This window comes from Lolium rigidum, chromosome 3 (genome assembly GCF_022539505.1).
Source record: "Lolium rigidum isolate FL_2022 chromosome 3, APGP_CSIRO_Lrig_0.1, whole genome shotgun sequence".
In the NCBI taxonomy this organism is placed as follows: domain Eukaryota; kingdom Viridiplantae; phylum Streptophyta; class Magnoliopsida; order Poales; family Poaceae; genus Lolium; species Lolium rigidum.
The window spans coordinates 150747138-150769046 of NC_061510.1; positions in this window are offsets into that span (position 1 = coordinate 150747138).

The following is a 21909-nucleotide window of genomic DNA, read 5'->3' on the forward strand; positions in this document are numbered from 1 at the left end:
AGTACATAGACCGCCATCCAACTGCATCTATGCCTAAAAAGTCCACCTTCGGGTTATCATCCGAACCCCCTCCGAGTATTAAGTTGCTAAACAACGAGACAATTGCATTAAGTATGGTGCGTAATGTAATCAACAACTACATCCTCGGACATAGCGCCAATGTTTTATCCCTAGTGGCAACAGCACAACACAACCTTAGAACTTTTCGTCATCTGTCCCGGTGTCAATGCGGGCATGAACCCACTATCGAGCATAAGTACTCCCTCTTGGAGTTAAAAGTAAAAAACTTGGCCAGAGCCTCTACTAGAAACGGAGAGCATGCAAGATCATAAACAACACATGTATAATAACTTGATAATTAACATGACATGGTATTCTCTATCCATCGGATCCCGACAAACACAACATATAGAATTACGAGATAGATGATCTTGATCATGTTAGGCAGCTCACAAGATCCAACAATGAAGCACAATGAGGAGAAGACAACCATCTAGCTACTGCTATGGACCCATAGTCCAGGGGTGAACTACTCACTCATCACTCCGGAGCGACCATGGCGGTGTAGAGTCCTCCGGGAGATGAATCCCCTCTCCGGCAGGGTGCCGGAGGAGATCTCCGAGAATCCCCCGAGATGGGATCGGCGGCGGCGGCGTCTCTGGAAGGTTTTCCGTATCGTGGTTTTTCGCATCAGGGGTTTCGCGACGGAGGCTTTAAGTAGGCGGAAGGGCAGAGTCGGGGGCCAGACGAGGGGCCCACACCACAGGTCGGCGCGGCCAAGACCTGGGCCGCGCCGCCCTGTGGTTTGGCCACCTCGTGGCCCCACTTCGTGTGTTCTACGGTCTTCTGGAAGCTCCGGTGGAAAAATAGGACCACTGGGTCTTCGTTTCGTCCAATTCCGAGAATATTTCGTTACTAGGATTTACTGAAACCAAAAACAGCGAAAACGAGAGCTGGCACTTCGGCATCTTGTTAATAGGTTAGTTCCGGAAAATGCACGAATATGACATAAAGTGTGCATAAAACATGTAGGTATCATCAATAATATGGCATAGAACATAAGAAATTATCGATACGTCGGAGACGTATCAAACATCCCCAAGCTTAGTTCTGCTCGTCCCGAGCAGGTAAAACGATAACAAAGATAATTTCTGAAGTGATATGCCATCATAATCTTGATCATACTATTTGTAAACATATGTAATGAATGCAGCGATCAAAACAATGGTAATGACATGAGAAAACAAGTGAATCATATAGCAAAGACTTTTCATGAATAGTACTTCAAGACAAGCATCAATAAGTCTTGCATAAGAGTTAACTCATAAAGCAATAAATCAAAGTAAAGGCATTGAAGCAACACAAAGGAAGATTAAGTTTCAGCGGTTGCTATCAACTTGTAACATGTATATCTCATGGATAATTGTCAACATAGAGTAATATAACAAGTACAATATGCAAGTATGTAAGAATCAATGCACAGTTCACACAAGTGTTTGCTTCTTGAGGTGGAGAGAAATAGGTGAAGCTGACTCAACATAAAAGTAAAGAGAATGGTCCTTCAAAGAGGAAAGCATCGATTGCTATATTTGTGCTAGAGCTTTTATTTTGAAAACATGAAACAATTTTGTCAACGGTAGTAATAAAGCATATGAGTTATGAAAGTTATATCTTACAAGTTGCAAGTCTCATGCATAGTATACTAATAGTGCCCGCACCTTGTCCTAATTAACTTGGACTACCGGATCTTTGCAATGCACATGTTTTGACCAAGTGTCACAATGGGGTACCTCCATGCCGCCTGTACAAAGGTCTAAGGAGAAAGCTCGCATTTTGGATTTCTCGCTTTTGATTATTCTCAACTTAGACATCCATACCGGGACAACATGGACAACGGATAATGGACTCCTCTTTAATGCATAAGCATGTGGCAACAATTATTATTCTCATATGAGATTGAGGATATATGTCCAAAGCTGAAACTTCCACCATGAATCATGGCTTTAGTTAGCGGCCCAAAGTTCTTCTCTAACAATATGCATGCTCCAACCATGAAGGTGGTAGATCTCTCTTGCTTCAGACAAGACGGACATGCATAGCAACTCACATGATATCCAACAAAGAATAGTTGATGGCATCCCCAGAAACATGGTTATCGCTCAACAAGCAACTTAATAAGAGATAAAGTGCATAAGTACATATTCAATACTACAATAGTTTTTAAGCTATTTGTCCCATGAGCTATATATTGCAAAGGTGAATGATGGAATTTTAAAGGTAGCACTCAAGCAATTTACTTTGGAATGGCGGATAAATACCATGTAGTAGGTAGGTATGGTGGACACAAATGGCATAGTGGTTGGCTCAAGTATTTTGGATGCATGAGAAGTATTCCCTCTCGATACAAGGTTTAGGCTAGCAAGGCTATTTGAAACAAACACAAGGATGAACGGTACAGACAAAACTCACATAAAAGACATATGGTAAACATTATAAGACTCCATACCGTCTTCTTTGTTGTTCAAAACTCAATACTAGATGTTATCTAGACTCTAGAGAAACCAAATATGCAAACCAAATTAGCAAGCTCTAAGTATTTCTTCATTAATGGGTGCAAAGTATATGATGCAAGAGCTTAAACATGAGCACAACAATTTCCAAGTATCAAATTATCCAAGACATTTTAGAGTTACTACATGTATCATTTTCCAATTCCAACCATATAACAATTTAACGAAGAAGAAACTTCACCATGAATACTATGAGTAGAGCCTAAGGACATATTTGTCCATATGCAACAGCGGAGCGTGTCTCTCTCCCACAAAGTGAATGCTAGGATCCATTTTATTCAAACAAAACAAAAAACAAAAACAAACCGACGCTCCAAGCAAAGTACATAAGATGTGGCCGAATAAAAATATAGTTTCAGGGGAGGAACCTGATAATGTTGTCGATGAAGAAGGGATGCCTTGGGCATCCCCAAGCTTAGACGCTTGAGTCTTCTTAATATATGCAGGGTTGAACCACCGGGGCATCCCCAAGCTTAGAGCTTTCACTCTCCTTGATCATATTGCATCATACTCCTCTCTTGATCCTTGAAAACTTCCTCCACACCAAACTCGAAACAACTCATTAGAGGGTTAGTGCATAATAAAAATTCACATGTTCAGAGGTGACACAATCATTCTTAACACTTCTGGACATTGCATAAAGCTACTGGACATTAGTGGATCAAAGAAATTCATCCAACATAGCAAAAGAGGCAATGCGAAATAAAAGACAGAATCTGTCAAAACAGAACAGTCCGTAAAGATGGATTTTATTGGGCCACCAGACTTGCTCAAACGAAAATGCTCAAATTGAATGAAAGTTGCGTACATATCTGAGGATCATGCTCGTAAATTGGCGTAATTTTCTGAGCTACCTACAGGGAGATAGACCCAGATTCGTGACAGAAAAGAAATGCTGGAACTGCGCAGTAATCCAAATCTAGTACTTACTTTTCTATCAAAGACTTTACTTGGCACAACAAAACATAAAACTAAGATAAGGAGAGGTTGCTACAGTAGTAAACAACTTCCAAGACACAAATATAAAACAAAAATACTGGAGTAAAAACATGGGTTGTCTCCCATAAGCGCTTTTCTTTAACGCCTTTCAGCTAGGCGCAGAAAGTGTAACTCAAGTAACATCGAGAGATGAAGCATCAACATCATAATTTGTTCTAATAATAGAATCATAAGGTACCTTCATTCTCTTTCTAGGGAAGTGTTCCATACCTTTCTTGAGAGGAAATTGATATTTAATATTACCTTCCTTCATATCAATAGTAGCACCAACGGTTCGAAGAAAAGGTCTTCCCAATATAATGGGGCAAGATGCATTGCATTCAATATCCAAGACAACAAAATCAACGGGGACAAGGTTATTGTTAACCATAATATGAACATTATCAACTTTCCCCAAAGGTTTCTTTTTAGCATTATCGACGAGATTAACATCCAAATAACAATTCTTCAATGGTGGCAAGTCAAGCATATCATAGACTTTTTTAGGCATAACAGAAATACTTGCACCAAGATCACATAAAGCATTACAATCAAAATCTTTGATTCTCATTTTAATGATGGGCTCCCAACCATCCTCTAGCTTTCTAGGAATAGAAGTTTCAAGTTTTAGTTTCTCTTCTCTAGCTTTTATGAGAGCATTTGTAATATGTTTTGTGAAAGCCAAATTTATAGCGCTAGCATTGGGACTCTTAGCAAGTTTTTGCAAGAACTTTATAACTTCAGAGATATGGCAATCATCAAAATCTAAATCATTACAATCTAAAGCAATGGGATTATCATCCCCAAGGTTGGAAAAAATTTCAGCAGTTTTATCACAAGCGGTTTCAGTGAGTTTTAGCGATTTCGAGGTAATTTTGCGCGCTTTGCACTAGGAGTAGAAGCATTGCCAACACCAATTATTTTACCATTGATAGTAGGAGGTGCAGCAACATATGAGTTATTAGCATTGCTAGTGGTGGTAATAGTCCAAACTTTAGCTACATTTTCTTTTTTAGCTAGTTTTTCATTTTCTTCTCTATCCCACCTAGCACGCAGTTCAGCCATTAATCTTATATTCTCATTAATTCTAACTTGGATGGCATTTGCTGTAGTAACAATTTTATTTTCAATATCTATATTAGGCATAACTTTCGATTTCAAAAGATCAACATCAGAGGCAAGACTATCAACTCTAGAAACAAGAATATCAATTTTATTGAGCTTTTCCTCAACAGATTTGTTAAAGGCAGTTTGTGTACTAATAAATTCTTTAAGCATGGCTTCAAGTCCAGGGGGTGTATTCCTATTATTGTTGTAAGAATTCCCATAAGAATTAGCATAACCGTTACCATTATTATAAGGATATGGCCTATAGTTATTACTAGAATTGTTCCGATAAGCATTGTTGTTGAAATTATTATTTTTAATGAAGTTTACATCAACATGTTCTTCTTGGGCAACCAATGAAGCTAATGGAACATTATTAGGATCAACATTAGTCCTATCATTTGCAAGCATAGACATAATAGCATCAACCTTATCATTCAAGGAAGAGGATTCTTCAACGAAATTTACCTTCTTACCTTGTGGAGCTCTTTCAGTGTGCCATTCAGAGTAATTAACCATCATATTATCAAGAAGCTTTGTTGCTTCACCAAGAGTGATGGACATAAAGGTACCTCCAGCAGCTGAATCCAATAAATTCCGCGAAGAAAAATTTAGTCCTGCATAGAAGGTTTGGATGATCATCCAAGTAGTCGATCCATGGGTTGGGCGAGTTTTTAACCGAGAGATTTCATTCTTTCCCAAGCTTGAGCAACATGTTCATTATCCAATTGTTTAAAATTCATTATGCTACTCCTCAAAGATATAATTTTAGCGAGGGGATAATATCTACCAATAAAAGCATCCTTGCATTTAGTCCAGGAATCAATACTATTCTTAGGCAGAGATAGCAACCAATCTTTAGCTCTTCCTCTTAATGAGAAAGGGAACAATTTTAATTTTATAATGTCACCATCTACATCTTTATATTTTTGCATTTCACATAGTTCAACAAAATTATTGAGATGGGCAGCAGCATCATCGGAACTAACACCGAGAAAATTGCTCTCGCATAACAAGATTAAGTAAAGCGGGTTTAATTTCAAAGAATTCTGCTGTAGTAGCGAGGTGGAGCAATAGGTGTGCATAAGAAATCATTATTATTTGTGCTAGTGAAGTCACACAACTTAGTATTTTCAGGGTTGGCCATTTTAGCAGTAGTAAATAAAGCAAACTAGATAAAGTAAATGCAAGTAAACTAATTTTTTTGTGTTTTTGATATAGCAAACAAGATAGCAAATAAAGTAAAGCTAGCAACTAATTTTTTTGTGTTTTGATATAATGCAGCAAACAAAGTAGTAAATAAAATAAAGCAAGACAAAAACAAAGTAAAGAGATTGAGAAGTGGAGACTCCCCTTGCAGCGTGTCTTGATCTCCCCGGCAACGGCGCCGGAAAAAGAGCTTGATGGCGTGTATTTCACACGTTCGTTGGGCAACCCCAAGAGGAAGGTATGATGCGCACAGCAGCAAGTTTTCCCTCAGAAAGAAACCAAGGTTTATCGAACCGGGAGGAGCCAAGAAGCACGTTGAAGGTTGATGGCGACGGGATGTAGTGCGGCGCAACACCAGGGATTCCGGCGCCAACGTGGAACCTGCACAACACAACCAAAGTACTTTGCCCCAACGAAACAGTGAGGTTGTCAATCTCATCGGCTTGCTGTAACAAAGGATTAACCGTATTGTGTGGAAGATGATTGTTTGCAGAGAAAACAGTAAAAACAAGTATTGTAGCAGATTTGTATTTCAGTATAAAAGAATGGACCGGGGTCCACATTTCACTAGAGGTGTCTCTCCCATAAGATAAAAGCATGTTGGGTGAACAAATTACAGTCGGGCAATTGACAAATAGAGAGGGCATAACAATGCACATACATGACATGATAAGTATAGTGAGATTTAATTGGGCATTACGACAAAGTACATAGACCGCCATCCAACTGCATCTATGCCTAAAAAGTCCACCTTCAGGTTATCATCCGAACCCCCTCCAGTATTAAGTTGCTAAACAATAGACAATTGCATTAAGTATGGTGCGTAATGTAATCAACAACTACATCCTCGGACATAGCGCCAATGTTTTATCCCTAGTGGCAACAGCACAACACAACCTTAGAACTTTACGTCACTTGTCCCGGTGTCAATGCAGGCATGAACCCACTATCGAGCATAAGTACTCCCTCTTGGAGTTAAAAGTAAAAACTTGGCCAGAGCCTCTACTAGAAACGGAGAGCATGCAAGATCATAAACAACACATGTATAATAACTTGATAATTAACATGACATGGTATTCTCTATCCATCGGATCCCGACAAACACAACATATAGAATTACGGATAGATGATCTTGATCATGTTAGGCAGCTCACAAGATCCAACAATGAAGCACAATGAGGAGAAGACAACCATCTAGCTACTTGCTATGGACCCATAGTCCGGGGGTGAACTACTCACTCATCACTCCGGAGGCGACCATGGCGGTGTAGAGTCCTCCGGGAGATGAATCCCCTCTCCGGCGGGGTGCCGGAGGAGATCTCCGAGAATCCCCCGAGATGGGATCGGCGGCGGCGGCGTCTGCGGAAGGTTTTCCGTATCATGGTTTTTCGCATCGGGGTTTCGCGACGGAGGCTTTAAGTAGGCGGAAGGGCAGAGTCGGGGGCCGGACGAGGGGCCCGGACCACGGGTCGGCGCGGCCAAGACCTGGGCCGCGCCGCCCTATGGTTTGGCCACCTCGTGGCCCCACTTCGTGTGTTCTTCGGTCTTCCGGAAGCTCCGTGGAAAAATAGGACCACGGGTCTTCGTTTCGTCCAATTCCGAGAATATTTCGTTACTAGGATTTACGAAACCAAAAACAGCGGAAAACGGAGACGGCACTTCGGCATCTTGTTAATAGGTTAGTTCCAGAAAATGCACGAATATGACATAAAGTGTGCATAAAACATGTAGGTATCATCAATAATATGGCATAGAACATAAGAAATTATCGATACGTCGGAGACGTATCAAGCCTCTGCAGGCTTGCAAAAATCCCCTCTGGAAGTATCTTTGGTGACAATGATGTGGATTGGTTGTCGGTGGATTTATCGGTCAAGGATTTAGAAAAACTTGTCCGGAAAATCTCCTCCCTCGGCAAGAAAGATCTGTCCCTTCTTCTTGTCGCGTAAAACCATATAGCGCCACCAATGCGCTTCCCAAGGTAACCTTTGTCGACTTGCTCATTTTTGTTTGACATCCTTTCCATAACTCTTTTATTGACATCTCCCTTTGTTTATTTTTTTTATAGAACCATCCAGACCTTGTCTGTCTTCCTCCCCTTCCTGAAGGTGGAGAAGTCGAAGAACGAGCCGTTGTCAGCGATGACAACCAAGATGCTCCTTCCTTTGAGAATGAACCCGCGAGGTTCTCGAAAATCTGCGGGATCCTGCGAAAAGGAGGCTGCCTGCGAGCCTACCACATCGGCACGAGTCTCCTTCTCCTGCTTGTTTCTCCAAAGAACAAAAGGAAGAGGACAGACGTCGAAGATTCCGGCACCTCCAAAGCCGAAGAAGCTGCTCCTTCACGTCGGAAGGCAGCTTTCGATCCATACCTTGACGCCCTCGTCAGTTCGTAAGTTACTCCCTGGCTCTAGCTGTTTTAATTCTTGAAAGTTTTTGTCTATCTTGCTTCTTATACTGCCGCAATTTAATTGTAGTGGTGACGAGGAAGAAATGCCAACTATTGATGCGACTGCTCGAACGAGTACGTCGCATACTCTAGTTGTTTCTGAAGTGCAAGTTGAAGGAGAAGAAACTTCGCCTCCTCAACAAAACACCGACGCACCTACTCCTCCTGCAAGCCCCCTCGTCCCTTCACCAAAAAGGGCGAGGTTTGAATCAATCACAGAGCCTACCCTACAATTGGGTAGCTCCTCGACTCCTCTTCTGGATGATGTAAGTCCTTGAATGCTTTACGATGCTTGTCGATGCTTTCCTTTGTTTGCTTCTTTTTATTTTGTGCTATCGCACTTTTGTCCCCTACCGACGCTTTCTTTCTCTATCTTTCTTTAACAGCCTTTGATTAAGGAGTTCATCCAGCTTCGGTGCCCAATTCGTTGGGTACCGCGAGTATGCTAGCAAAGCTGAAGGTAATGTCTTTTTACTTCTCTTTAACCTTCCCTTCTCACTCCGTTCTTGTCATGATTTTGACTGAATTTGACTATCTTGGCAGAAAAACTGGCAGAGGCCAACAAACGTGCCGACACACTTGCTAAAAAATTAGAGGAAAGTGAGGAGGCTCGTAAGAAGGCCGAATCAGATGCTAGTAAAGCTAGGGCAGAGGCTGACAAGGCCAAAGCAGAAGCTGCTGGTGTCGAAGAACTTCAGAAGAGGCTTCATGATGCCGAGACTGCTTTGAGCGAGCATAAAACCGCACAAGCTGCTCGTGAAGAGGCAATTCTCAAGCGCTTGGATTCACAAAACCGTCGCTTTGTCAGTAAGTACCCAATCTATTTTGCATTCCTTGGGCTTGCTTTTCTTTACTTGTTTGCGGACCAATAGAATTTTTTGCCTCGACAGGGAAAACATCCCAAGAATATGAACTTTAAGATCCCGACAATGATCCTCTTCTTGATGCGCTTGCTTTCCTTGAGTTTCACGGAACAGAAGCACGCGACGGCATTGATCAGGCCAAGGAAGGATTGTCGCGGCTCTACCCTTACTTCTTCCCGAAGAAAAAGGAACCCGCAACCTTTCTTGCTCTTGCCAAGTGCTTCAATCCCGAAGAAGATCTTGGATTAAAGCTTCGCCAAGAAAATATGAAGGTCGCGATGGAAAGCACTATTGCTGCGGTTCGCGACAGCCGACAAACTATCGACTGGACCAAAGTTGGTGACACGCAAGAGATGGAGACCATGAAGTGGCAATCACTGATCAGGGCTTCAAAGCCCAACTCCAAGAAGATCCTTGCCTGTCTTGGATGCAAGCCAACTTCTACTCCTAGCTCATCGAAGCCGGAGGTCTAGTTGAATGCCCTATCTTTTTCTGTTTTTATTTTTACTATTTCTTTTGATGGTGTCGTCACCGTAGCTTTAGCGACAACTGTCGTAGTAATCCTTTTGAAGACCCCTTCTGTAATATCTGTGTAAATTTCCCGAAGATCAATGGAATTCTATTGTGCGTGATCATTGATACCGAAATTTTCTGTTCCAGATGATATTTGATAACTACTCCGCCAATCCTGATCCTGCCGATACTTCTCCTGCTTCTTCCTCCTCGTTAATCTTTCTCTTAACCATGGCTGCCTGTTCTGGGCCACTCCCGAGCGAACCCAACAGAATGTCAGGTTCCAAGACCGCGCCTGTCAGGTTCTCAAATTTCTTAACTTCTGCACGAGAACCTTGACCCTTGTTTACAAGACTATGTTCCCTCGAGATGAAGCTCCTGAAACTCTTCTTGGATTGATGGAAAAGTTCCGAGATGCCCCTCGTATTCATAACTTTGTGCGAGCTCAGTTGATTGCTTTGGAGCAAGATTCGCCATGATCATGATACATATTTGCCATCCAAAATTGGACATGACGAAGATTGTCGCTCCTTTGCTTGGCCAAAAAATCGCGATGAAAAAATAACATCGACGAAATCAATGATATGGTGACTCCCGTGGCCGAAGCGATGATGGATGAACTTCTTCGGATGGATTCTGCTTCGTCAAGGGGAGCTATGCTGAGCACAAGACAACCAAAGGTTTATCCATAGATAGCATATTAGGCCTTGACTGAGTTGTACTATATTGTGAAAAGTTATGTCTATATTTTTTATCAAATTCTTTGTATTGATGGAGTTGTCTATATTGTAAAGTGTAATCTATATTGCGAAGCCCCCGAGCCTTTGGCTGGAGCTTATACTATTTTGTCGTCTCGAAGAATTTACTTTATTGCGAGAATATATGTATTTTGCTGTCGTGGGTTATGAGCCCCCGAGCCTGTCAAAGAAAAAAGATGTATCTCATCACTATCTTTTACTATATTGCAGCACCGCGAGCCCGCCTCATTAAAAACCTTTCCAGCCTCACTCGGTGCCCTGAAAAGGAAAAGAGTGCGTCTAAAAACTCGCGGGCGTTTCAGTACATTGTATTTTTACAAAGCAGGACTATATTTCGGCTCTAGGCGTAGAAACGCCTGAGCTGCGCCACGTTCCAGGGGTTTTTCTCGGGAACCCCTGTCTTCTTGTCCTTGATCCTGTACGCTCCTCCTTCGATTACTTCCGTGACGACGTAAGGGTCCAGCCATGGTGACTCGAGCTTTTCAGTACTTTGCTGATTGAGCCGTAAGACCAAATCGCCGAATTAAATTATTAGAACAAATTATGATGTTGATGCTTCTTCTCTTGATATTACTTGATGTACACTTTCTGCGCCTAGCTGAAAGGCGTTAAAGAAAAGCGCTTATGGGAGACAACCCATTATTTTATTTCTGGAATTTTTGTTTTATATTTGATTCAAGGTGCTTGTTACTACTGTGGTAATACCTTTGTATCTTTAATTTCTTGCATTGTTGTGCCAAGTAAAGTCTTTGATAGAAGGTTGATACTAGATTTGGATTTCTGCGCAGAAACAGATTTTTAGCTGTCACGAACTTGAGCTGTTCTCTCTGTATGTGAATCTAAAAATTCTGTAAAAATTCATGAGTAATCCTCAGATATGTACGCAACTTTCATTCAATTTGAGCTTCTTCATCTGAGCATGTTAAGTGCCTCGAAAAAATTCGTCTTTACGGACTGTTCTGTTTTGACAGATTCTGCCTTTTATTTTGCATTGCCTCCTTTACTGTGTTTGAGTGGATTTTCTTTGCTCCATTAAATTTCAGTAGCCTTGGATAATGTCCAGAAGTGTTGGGAATGATTGTGACTTCGCTGAACATGTGAATTTTTGATTATGCACTAACCCTCTAATGAGATTGTTTTGAGTTTGGTGTGGAGGAAGTTTTCAAGGATCAAGAGAGGAGGATGATATAATATGATCAAGAAGAGTGAAAAGTCTAAGCTTGGGGATGCCCCCGTGGTTCATCCCTGCAGATTTCAAGAAGACTCAAGCATCTAAGCTTGGGGATGCCCAAGGCATCCCCTTCTTCATCAACAACTTATCAGGTCACCTCTAGTGAAACTATTTTTTTATTTCGTCACTTGGAGCGTCTGTGTGCTTTTATTTTTGTTTGTGTTTGAGTAAAATCAGATCCTAGCAATCCTTGTGTGGGAGAAAGACACGCTCCGCTTTTTCATATTGAACACTGGTGTTCTTAGTTTTACTTTTAATGTTCATGGCGAAAGTTGAAAGCCGCTTCATTTATTGCTATTTGGTTGGAAACAGAAAATGCTTCATGTGGTAATTGGTATATTGTCTTGAATAATTTGATACTTGGCAATTGTGTTGAGCTCTCAAGTAGATCATGTTTAAGCTCTTGCATCATGTAGTTTAAACCTATTAGTGGAGAACTACCGTAGAGCTTGTTGAAATTTGGTTTGCATGATTGGTCTCTCTAAAGTCTAGATATTTTCTGGTAAAAGTGTTTGAGAAACAAGGAAGACAGTGTAGAGTCTTATAATGCTTGCAATATGTTCTTATGTAAGTTTTGCTGTACCGGTTCATACTTTTGTTTGCTTAAAAAAACCTTGCTAGCCAAAGCCTTGTACTGAGAGGGAATGCTTCTCGTGCATCCAAAACCTATGCCATTTGTGTCCACCATAACTACCTACTATGTGGTATTTTTCTGCCATTCCAAGTAAATTGCTTGCGTGCTACCTTTAAAAAATTCATTCCTTGTCTTTGCAATACATAGCTCATGGGAAAGTAGCCTAAAAAACTATTGTAGTAAAGAATATGTCGCTTATGTATCTTAGTTCTTATAAGTTGCTTGTTGAGCGGTAACCATGTTTACGGGGACGCCATCAACTTGTCACACCTTTGTTGAATATCATGTGAGTTGTTATGCATGTTCGTCTTGTATGAAGTAAGGGAGATTTGCCATGAGTTAAATGGTTTGAGTATGCATATTGTTAGAGAAGAACATTGGGCCGCCAACCAAAGCCATGTATCATGGTGGAAGTTTCAACTTGGACATTAATCCTCAAATCTCTTATGAGAATATTATCTGCTCTTGAATGCTTAAAGCATAAAAGAGGAGTCCATTATCTATTTTCTATGTTGTCCCGGTATGGATGTCCTCAAGTTGAGATCTATCAAAATTGAGAGATCAAATGTGATCTATCTCCTTGGACCTTTGTACATGTGGCATAGAGGTACCCCTTTGTGACACTTGGTTGAAACATATGTAATGCAATGATAATCCATGGAAATCCGAGCTAATTAGGACAAGGAGCGGGCACTATTAGTATTCGATGCATGAGGATTGCAACTTATAGGAGGTTTTATGCATAACACATATGAATTATTACTACCGTTGACAAAATTGTTTCCATGTTTTCAAAATAAAAAGCTCTAGCACATGAGTAATCCCTGCTTCCCTCTGCGAAGGGCCTCTCTTTTACTTTATGTCGAGTCAGTTTACCTACTTCTTTCTATCTTAGAAGCAAACACTTGTGTCAACTGTGTGCATTGATTCTTACATACTTGCTTATTTGCACTCATCATATTACTTTGTGTTGACAATTATCCAGTGAGATATACATGTTGAAAGTTGAAAGCAACTGCTGAAACTTAAATCTTCCTTTGTGTTGCTTCAAAACCTTCTATTAAGAATCTATTGCTTTATGAGTTAACTCTTATGCAAGACTTGTAGATGCTTGTCTTGAAAGTACTATTCATGAAAAGTCTTTGCTATATGATTCAGTTGTTTAGTCATTATCTATTTGTTAACAAACTATAGACCATTGCTTTGAATCACTTCATTCATCTCATATGCTTTACAATAGTATTGATCAAGATTATGATGGTAGCATGTCACTTCAGAAATTATCCTTTTTATCGTTTACCTACTCGAGGGCGAGTAGGAACTAAGCTTGGGGATGCTTGATACATCTCAAACGTATCTATAATTTCTTATGTTCCATGCTAGTTTTATGACAATACTCATATGTTTTATATACACTTTATATCATTTTTATGCGTTTTCCGGTACTAACCTATTAACAAGATGCCGAAGCGCCAGTTCCTATTTTCTGCTGTTTTTGGTTTCAGAAATCCTACACAGGAAATATTCTCGGAATTGGACGAAACAAAAGCCCACGGTCTTATTTTCCACGGAGTCTTCCAGAACACCGAAGAGGAGACGAAGAGGGGCCACGAGGCAGCCACACCATAGGGGGGCTCGGCCCCACTGACATAGGCATCCCTAATGGGCCTGCCGAAGATAGTACCCGGGGTTTACTGAAGGCCCACGACTCGAGGAATAAGAAGAATCGGAAGCCCAAGTTGATATTAAGGAAAGTTAGAGTTGTATTAGGAGATGATGTTTGTAATCTTGCGGGATGAGTTGGAAACCCTCCCGGACTACGTAACTTGTACAATACGAATCCCTCGGCTCCACCTCCTATATAAGGGGAGTCAAGGGACAAAGAAAGCATCGAATCATTGTCTCTCAAACCTAGTTTTCATAATCGTCGAGTACTTTTCGGCTGAAACCTTCGAGATCTACTTGCCCTCTACTTCCAACTAAACCCTAGTCTACAACCCGTAGGCATTGACAAGTTAATCCCTTGTCAATTGGTGCCGTCTGTGGGGATTAGAGGCGTCAAGGATCTGATCTCGATGGCACGTTCAAGATCGTCGACTTCATCAACTGCAAGCAACGCGATGGATCAAGGTAAACAGATCGCAACTGGTCCTGTCGATTTTGTTCCTCACCCGCCCTCCCATTTGGATGCATATGTGTATCTGGAGGAGCCTATGGAGATGACGTTCGGAAGATTCCACTTTCGCGTCGAGAAGAGGGAGCGTATCGTCTCGAAATTCCGATCTCGTCGGGATTGTCGGCGGTCGATTCCGATTTTTCGAACTCAACATCGTCAATCGAGTCAGGCGAAGAGGAGAATTCATCGCCACGCTTCATCAGCACCAGGTGTTGTGGATATACTTTATGGGTATATCAACGGCATGGCCTAGATCCGGCAAGCCCGGGTGGCCCATAGATGGTGGTGAGGCATGTGGCCCATCGGGCGGCCCGATTGCTTGTAGATCCCGAAGGATGAAGTCCAGCCCGAGGAACGAGGAAGCCGGATCTCTACCGACCTACGAAGGAGGCCGGATCCGTGACGGCCCATGAAGTATCCGGATCCGGCACGTACTTGGAGGAAGGCGGATCCTTGACGTACACGGCAAGACATTGTACCGTAGTTAGGCAACTTGTATTCCGGCTAGGACTCTCCATGTAAACCCTAGATCCGTGCGCCTTTATAAGCCGGATCCCGGGATCCCTAGAGGCACAACCACAACTCATTGTAACAACGCGAAAGCGCCCGGATAATTCCGGACAAGCAGCGGTAGGCCACTGTCATCGTGCGGGTGTTCGAAGGCTGGGTAACTCGCGTACCACCGTCCCGTGTGCACTCCGCCCTATGGCCCCTACTTCTTCTCCCCCTCGTGAGGATCCCTCCTCCGAGGTATCGTCGATTAGGCAACGACGGTTGGCGCCCACCGTGGGGCTGCGGCGTACGGAGGCCGGAACCGGGAGGGTTCCGCCATGGGAAGCTACGACGACACCATCGCTGTGGGGCGTGTCCTTTACGCCGGAAATCTGCCGATCGTCCCTCCGGATGAGTGTTGGATTCCGGCTAAAACCGACCCCGTCAAGCTCTCCATCGTCCCAGTTGGCGGCATACACATCTTCATCGGGGAAACCGTCGATTCCGACGGAAACCCACTGGTAAGAAGCGCTGACGCGACCGCCGCTGAGCGGGACGCGGTCGCGAAGATCCGATCCGAGACGCGGGAACTTCCTAGCGAAGATTCCGCCTTAGATACTGAAAAAATCAAATCCCACCCAATCCGCCCCGAGCGGGAAATAACGGTGGAAGACCAATGCGGATCCGCCTAGGTCTCCCGGGTGTTAGAAAAGCAAAGGTGTCACTTCGTGCACTTCTTGGCCCATACCGCCGGAACCGCCCCTCAAGAAGCCGGAGCTGGTCCCGAGCAGGTCGAGGCCCCGGAAAACAACGCTGCTCCGGATCAGCAAGAGGCTGTCGGAGAAAGCGGAACTCCGGCTGAAGAGTCGATTTTGGGAAATCTAAGCCCAATTTCCGGAGACACCCAATCCATGGACACTGAAGAGTTCGATCGCAAGGTGAAGGAATATGGATACGGTGATCAGCCTGAAGTTGATTCCGCCCAGCCAAAGCAGGTACTTGCAACTGTAGCGGCGCTGGGAGAACACGGATCAGAAGAGGCGGGCACCCAATCCGACCCCCAGCCATCCCATCAGGGATCTCCAATGTCGCGGGAGCGACCCCGTAGGGATTCTTCCTCGGAGAGCCTCCTGTCGCCTGAAGAGATGGTCGCACAAGCAGGCATGGATGCGGTTTATCGCTCGGATATTCTTAACAAACCCATCACTCCCGAAGACGTAGAAGCATTAGAAGCTAAGAGAGTGGAGCTGCTGGCCACAGCCAAGAAGTTCAAGGACACCGCAGCCGCCATGCTTGGAGGAAAGGAAGCACGCCGCGAGTTTTGTGGAAGACTTCATCCAGCGTGAGCAGGAGGTGGACGAAGGACTGGCAAAAGTCAAGGAACTCCGAAAGCATTGGGAGGACAAGATCGTTGAAGCTCATCAGGAGGTCGCAAAGGTCCGGCGTGAGTTGATAGCTCCCCGCAAGATCACCTTCGCAACTCCAACGGAGCAGCAGCCGTTCGCAACCCCAAAGGACAATATGACGAAAGCTGCGAGAGATCTTGAAGAAAAGTAACGAGGAGATTGACATCGACTACGTTCGCACGCTCGTCGCTTCAGCGGTGAAGCGAGCGAGCAAGGCGGACACTTCGCGCAAGTTGGAGTCTAACCCGGAGCATTGCGTCTCCACTGCGCGAAGGACGCCCACGACAATCGCCATCGAGATGACGAATCGCGAACCGGATCCTCGGAACGCAGAAGGAAAGCCAGGGAACACCCAAATCCGATCCCCGTACCATCAAAGACGCCACCGTCAGATCCGAGAAAGGGAAAGGATGCGATGTACTCTGGACGGGACAAGTACCGCAACCCCTCTCCTCCGCCTAATGGTTACCCGCGTCCCTCTCGCCGCCGTAGTCCAGCCGGAAACACCGAGGCCTCGGGGGCATGGTGGAATTGTTATCCGCGACAACGTGCTGCCTTCAAGAAACGAGAAACGAGGGAGCGCACGCCGGAACCTCGTCGGAACCGGAACAACGATCGTGAGCCCGAGCCTAGGAGGAGTCGGGATGAGGAGCGCGATCCGGAACCTCGCCGGAGCCGGAACGACCGGGGCAGCCAGCGCCACGGCGAAGGCAGCCACGGGAGCCGGAGCCGGCACCGGGAAGGCCGGGGAGAATCCGAAGGCGGAAGCAAGAGGTCGGATCGGCCCCCTCGCGGGTCTCCCTCACCACCACCTAGCGGTGGCGGCGGAGGTGGAGGCGGAGGCGGCGGCCGGAGATCTCGCTCTCGCTCACAGTCTCCTCGCCACGGCTCGCGCGACGCGCGGGAACGCCTCAACGAATACAGAACCGACTACATCGGACCGAAGTGCTTTGGCAGGATGATTCGAGAGGAACCAAAGCCAAGGATGAACCTCAAGCTACCCGGAAACTTGAAGCATTATGATGGCACCGAAAGGCCGGATACCGGATTGAGGATTACTATAATGCGGTAACCTTTGCCGGAGGAACCCCTAATATCGCCTGCCGCATGCTCCGGTTGTACCTTGTAGGTCCAGCCCGGATCCGGCTCGGCGACCTCGAGAAGAACTCCATCTTTTGCTGGTTTGACACTGAAGACCGCTTTCGAGAAACACTTCGAGAGGCACCTACAAAAGACCTGCCACGGCAAGCGACTTACAAGCTTGTATCCGGAAGAAGGGAGAATCCTCAAGAAACTTCCTCACACGATGGTTGGCATGCGAGGAACGAGTGCGAAAACGTCGACCACACCACTGCCATGTACGCCTTCATTGGTGGACTGCAGAGAGGAGGATTGCTGAGGCATAAGCTCACTTGTCTGGCTAACGCAAATAAACTGACTTTGGATGAGATGATCTCCATTGCCAGCGACCATACTGCCGCCGATGATGACGCGGGCGGTGATATCGCAGCTACAGCAATCCCCCTACACCAACAAAAGAAGAACCGTGATAACGGCAACAACAGCAGCCATAAACGCAAAAACCGTGATGACCAGAAGAGTGGCGGATCCGACATGGTCGCCATGGCGTTCCAACGCGGAGGTTCGGGGAGGCGGAAGAGGACGCGGCCGTGGAGGCGGAGCCGGCGGGGGTCGGCGGCATGGCACTGAGGTCACCGCTGGCGGATCCCGCGCCCCGCAAACCTACGAGGAGTATAGAGACATGCCCTGCCTGGCCCACTTGGATCCGGTTACAGGGAAGTCCACTCACACCAACCGCAAGCGCAAGTGGGTCAACGACCTAAAGAACGACCCGGAAGCGAGGATACAAGCGAGCCCGGAAGCACCGCCCACGCGGCAAAGGAGGCAAGGGCAAGAACAAGGACAAAGAGGAGGACGAGTTCCGAGGCGATGGACGAGGATGATAACTCGCCGGATCCCAAAGCCGGATCCGCGAGGTAAATCCAACCCCTTCGAGAAAAAGAGCGTGGGGGCTTACCACACTTTCCTCGGAACCCCAACGGTCCGCGCTACAAAGTCAGCTACCCGGATCCTGAACGCCACGGTTCCGGCTGTGCCGCGAGTACGTCGAGTGGTCGGAAGTTCCGTGCACATTTGACAGGGAGGATCATCCCGCCATTGTGCCAAAAGAATACTACGCCTTGGTTGTAAGTCCCCGCATAGACGGGTATGACTTCTCCAAGTGCCTCATGGATGGTGGAGCCAGCTTGAACATCATGTACCTGGAGACTTTGGAGCGGATGAACCTCACCAAGGAACAGCTCAAACACAGCAACACTGAGTTTCACGGCGTGGTTCCGGGTAAGAAGGCGAACTCCCTCGGCAGCATCACACTTCCCGTGGCTTTCGGCGATGTTCACAATTTCCGCGAAGAGAAGATCACGTTTGAAGTTGTGCCCTTCAAGAGCTCCTACCACGTCATCTTCGGCAGGCCCACCTACCACAAGTTCCACGCAAGAGCGTGCTATATCTACAACAAGCTCAAGATTCCGGGTCCTAACGGTATGATCACCATAACCGGAGACTACAAAAAGGCTCATGAGTGCGAGTTGGGCGAAGCCGCCTTCGCGAGTACGTGATATCCGGAGAAGAGCTGAAAGGCTACGGAGCCGCGGTGGATCCGGCCGAAATGCGGACCACCAAGAAGCGAGATCTCCGAACGAGAAAAACTCCTTCGGGGCCGCGATAGAGACCAAGAAAGTCAACTTCAAGGAAGATGACGCTACCAAGCAAGTCTCGATCGGAGCCAACATGGACCCCAAATAGGAAGACGCGCTCGTCGAGTTTCTCCGCGCTAACATGGATATCTTCGCATGGCAACCTTCGACATGTCCGGAGTACCAAGGGAACTCGCCGAGCACTACCTCAACATAAACCCGGGGGCTAAACCGGTGAAGCAAGCTATGCGACGCTTTGGAGATAAGAAGCGCCGCGCCATAGGAATGGAATTAGCAAAGTTACTAGAGGCAGGTTTTGTAATAGAAGTAATCCATACTGATTGGGTCGCAAATCCCGTCCTTGTACCCAAAAGAATACTGAAATACTAAGAATGTGCATCGATTACTCGGCTTGAACAAACATTGCCGAAAGATCCGTTTCCCTGCGCGCATTGACCAAGTCATTGATTCGACGGCGGGGCGGAACTCGTGTTTTCTTGATGCGTATTCCGGGTATCACCGGATCCGGATGAAGGAGTCCGACCAAAAGGCGACCTCATTCATCACCCCGTTTGGCACTTACTTGCTATGTTACTATGCCCTTTGGCTTGAAAAACGCAGGTGCCACCTACCAACGTACGATGCGGCGGTGCTTGAAGGACCGGATCGGCCGGAACGTACACGCCTACGTCGACGACATCGCGGTCATGACTCGGAAAGGATCCGACTTGATCGGCGACCTCACGAAACCTTTGAGAATCTCCGTCGGTACAAGATGATGTTGAATCCGGCTGAAGTGCGTCTTTGGCGTGCCAGCCGGAAAACTCCTTGGCTTCATTGTCTCTAACGGGGGCATTGAAGTGAACCCGGAAAAAATCAAGGCAATTTTGTGCATAAAAAGGCCAACTTGTCTCAAAGATGTGCAACGGCTCAGCTGGTTGTGTCGCGGCAATCAGCGAGGTTTGTTAGCCGTCTTGGCGAGAAGGCACTTCCCCTGTACAAGCTATTGAAGAAAACACACAAGTTTGTCCGGGACGAGGCGGCGGATGCGGCACTACAAGGGTTGAAGGAGATACTTACCTCCCCACCTATCCTAGCGGCTCCGGGAGAGTCGAGCCTATGCTCCTTTACACGGCAGCCACCAACGGGGTCATCGGCCTCGTCATCGTGGTGGAACGACGGGAAGAAGGTCACGAATATGGAGTCCAAAGGCCGGTTTACTATATCAGCGAGGTCCTCACGGAATCCAAACAGCGCTACCCTCACTTTCAGAAGTTAGCCTACGGAGTATTCCTGGGCAGCAGGAAGCTGAGACATTACTTCCAAGAACATCCAGTAACAGTCGTGAGCAAGGCTCCGCTGTCAACGATTCTCAACAACGCTGACGCAACAGGACGCACAGCAAAATGGGGCATTGAATTATCCGCCTTCGATATCAGCTACAAAGCCAGGACCGCGGTCAAATCACAGGTCTTGGCAGATTTCGTCGCAGATTGGACAGAAGCTCCGGATGCTAGTCTGGAGCCGGAACCAGAGACATGGGTTATGCACTTCGATGGATCCAAGCAGCATCAAGGCTCAGGAGCCGGAGTCACCCTGAAGTCCCCTACCGGAGAAGAGCTGCAGTACGTTTTGCAGATCCACTTCGAAGCTACAAACAACATGGCGGAATACGAGGCTCTACTACACGGACTGCGCATCGCTAAGGAAATAGGGATCAAGCACATTATCTGCTGCGGAGATTCCGACCTGGTGGCACAACAAGTAGCCGGAACCTGGAACGCCAGAAATTCCGTCATGGCGGCTTACCGAGACGAAGTTGACGAGATCGCCAAATGCTTTCTAGGATACGAAGTCAAGTACGTCCGGAGAGACGACAATGCAGCGGCAGATATGCTATCCAAGCTCGGATCCGGCGGGAAGCCAATTCCGCCTGGAATTTTCCTGGAGCATTTACGGATACCCTCGGTGAAGGGCGCTAACCCGGAAAACCCAGAGGTGGCAGTGTCTCCGGCTAAAGAGGTGATGGCTATCATTCCGGCTTGGACACAGCCTTTCCTGGACTACCTCATTGATCAGAAGTTGCCGGAGGACGAGGTCCTCGCGCGACAGATCATCAGACGAGCAAGATCCTACACAATTGTTGATGGACAGCTCTACAAACGAAGCGCAACAGGGGTATTTCTCAAATGCGTCTCTAATCAAGATGGCATTGAAATCCTCAGAGAGATCCACGCAGGGGATTGCGGGCATCATGCCGCTCCCGGGTCACTCGTTGCAAAAGCTTTTCGGCTAGGCTTTTGCGGCTCACGGCTAAAGAAGATGCCGACAAGATAGTCAAAACCTGCCGAGGTTGTCAGTACTACGCTACTCAACCAAACGCTCCAGCCCAAGAGCTGAAGACCATACCTATCACCTGGCCATTTGCGGTCTGGGGGCTCGATATGGTTGGTAAGTTAAAAAGATCATCTCCTGGCGGTTTTGAATACCTCTTGGTCGCTGTTGACAAATTCAGCAAGTGGATCGAGGCAAAGCCAGTGAGAAAAGCCGACGGTGCTACGGCACTAAAATTTGTCTGCAACCTCGTGATGAGATTCGGCATCCCACACAGCATAATCACAGATAATGGCACAAACTTCGCTCAGGGAGAATTGAAGGATTATTGTGAGACAATGGGGATTCGATTGGACCTTGCATCTGTGGCTCACCCACAATCCAATGGTCAAGTTGAAAGGGCTAACGGTCTAATATTATCAGGAATCAAGCCACGCCTTGAAGAACCGCTGCGACGAGCAGCTGGAGCTTGG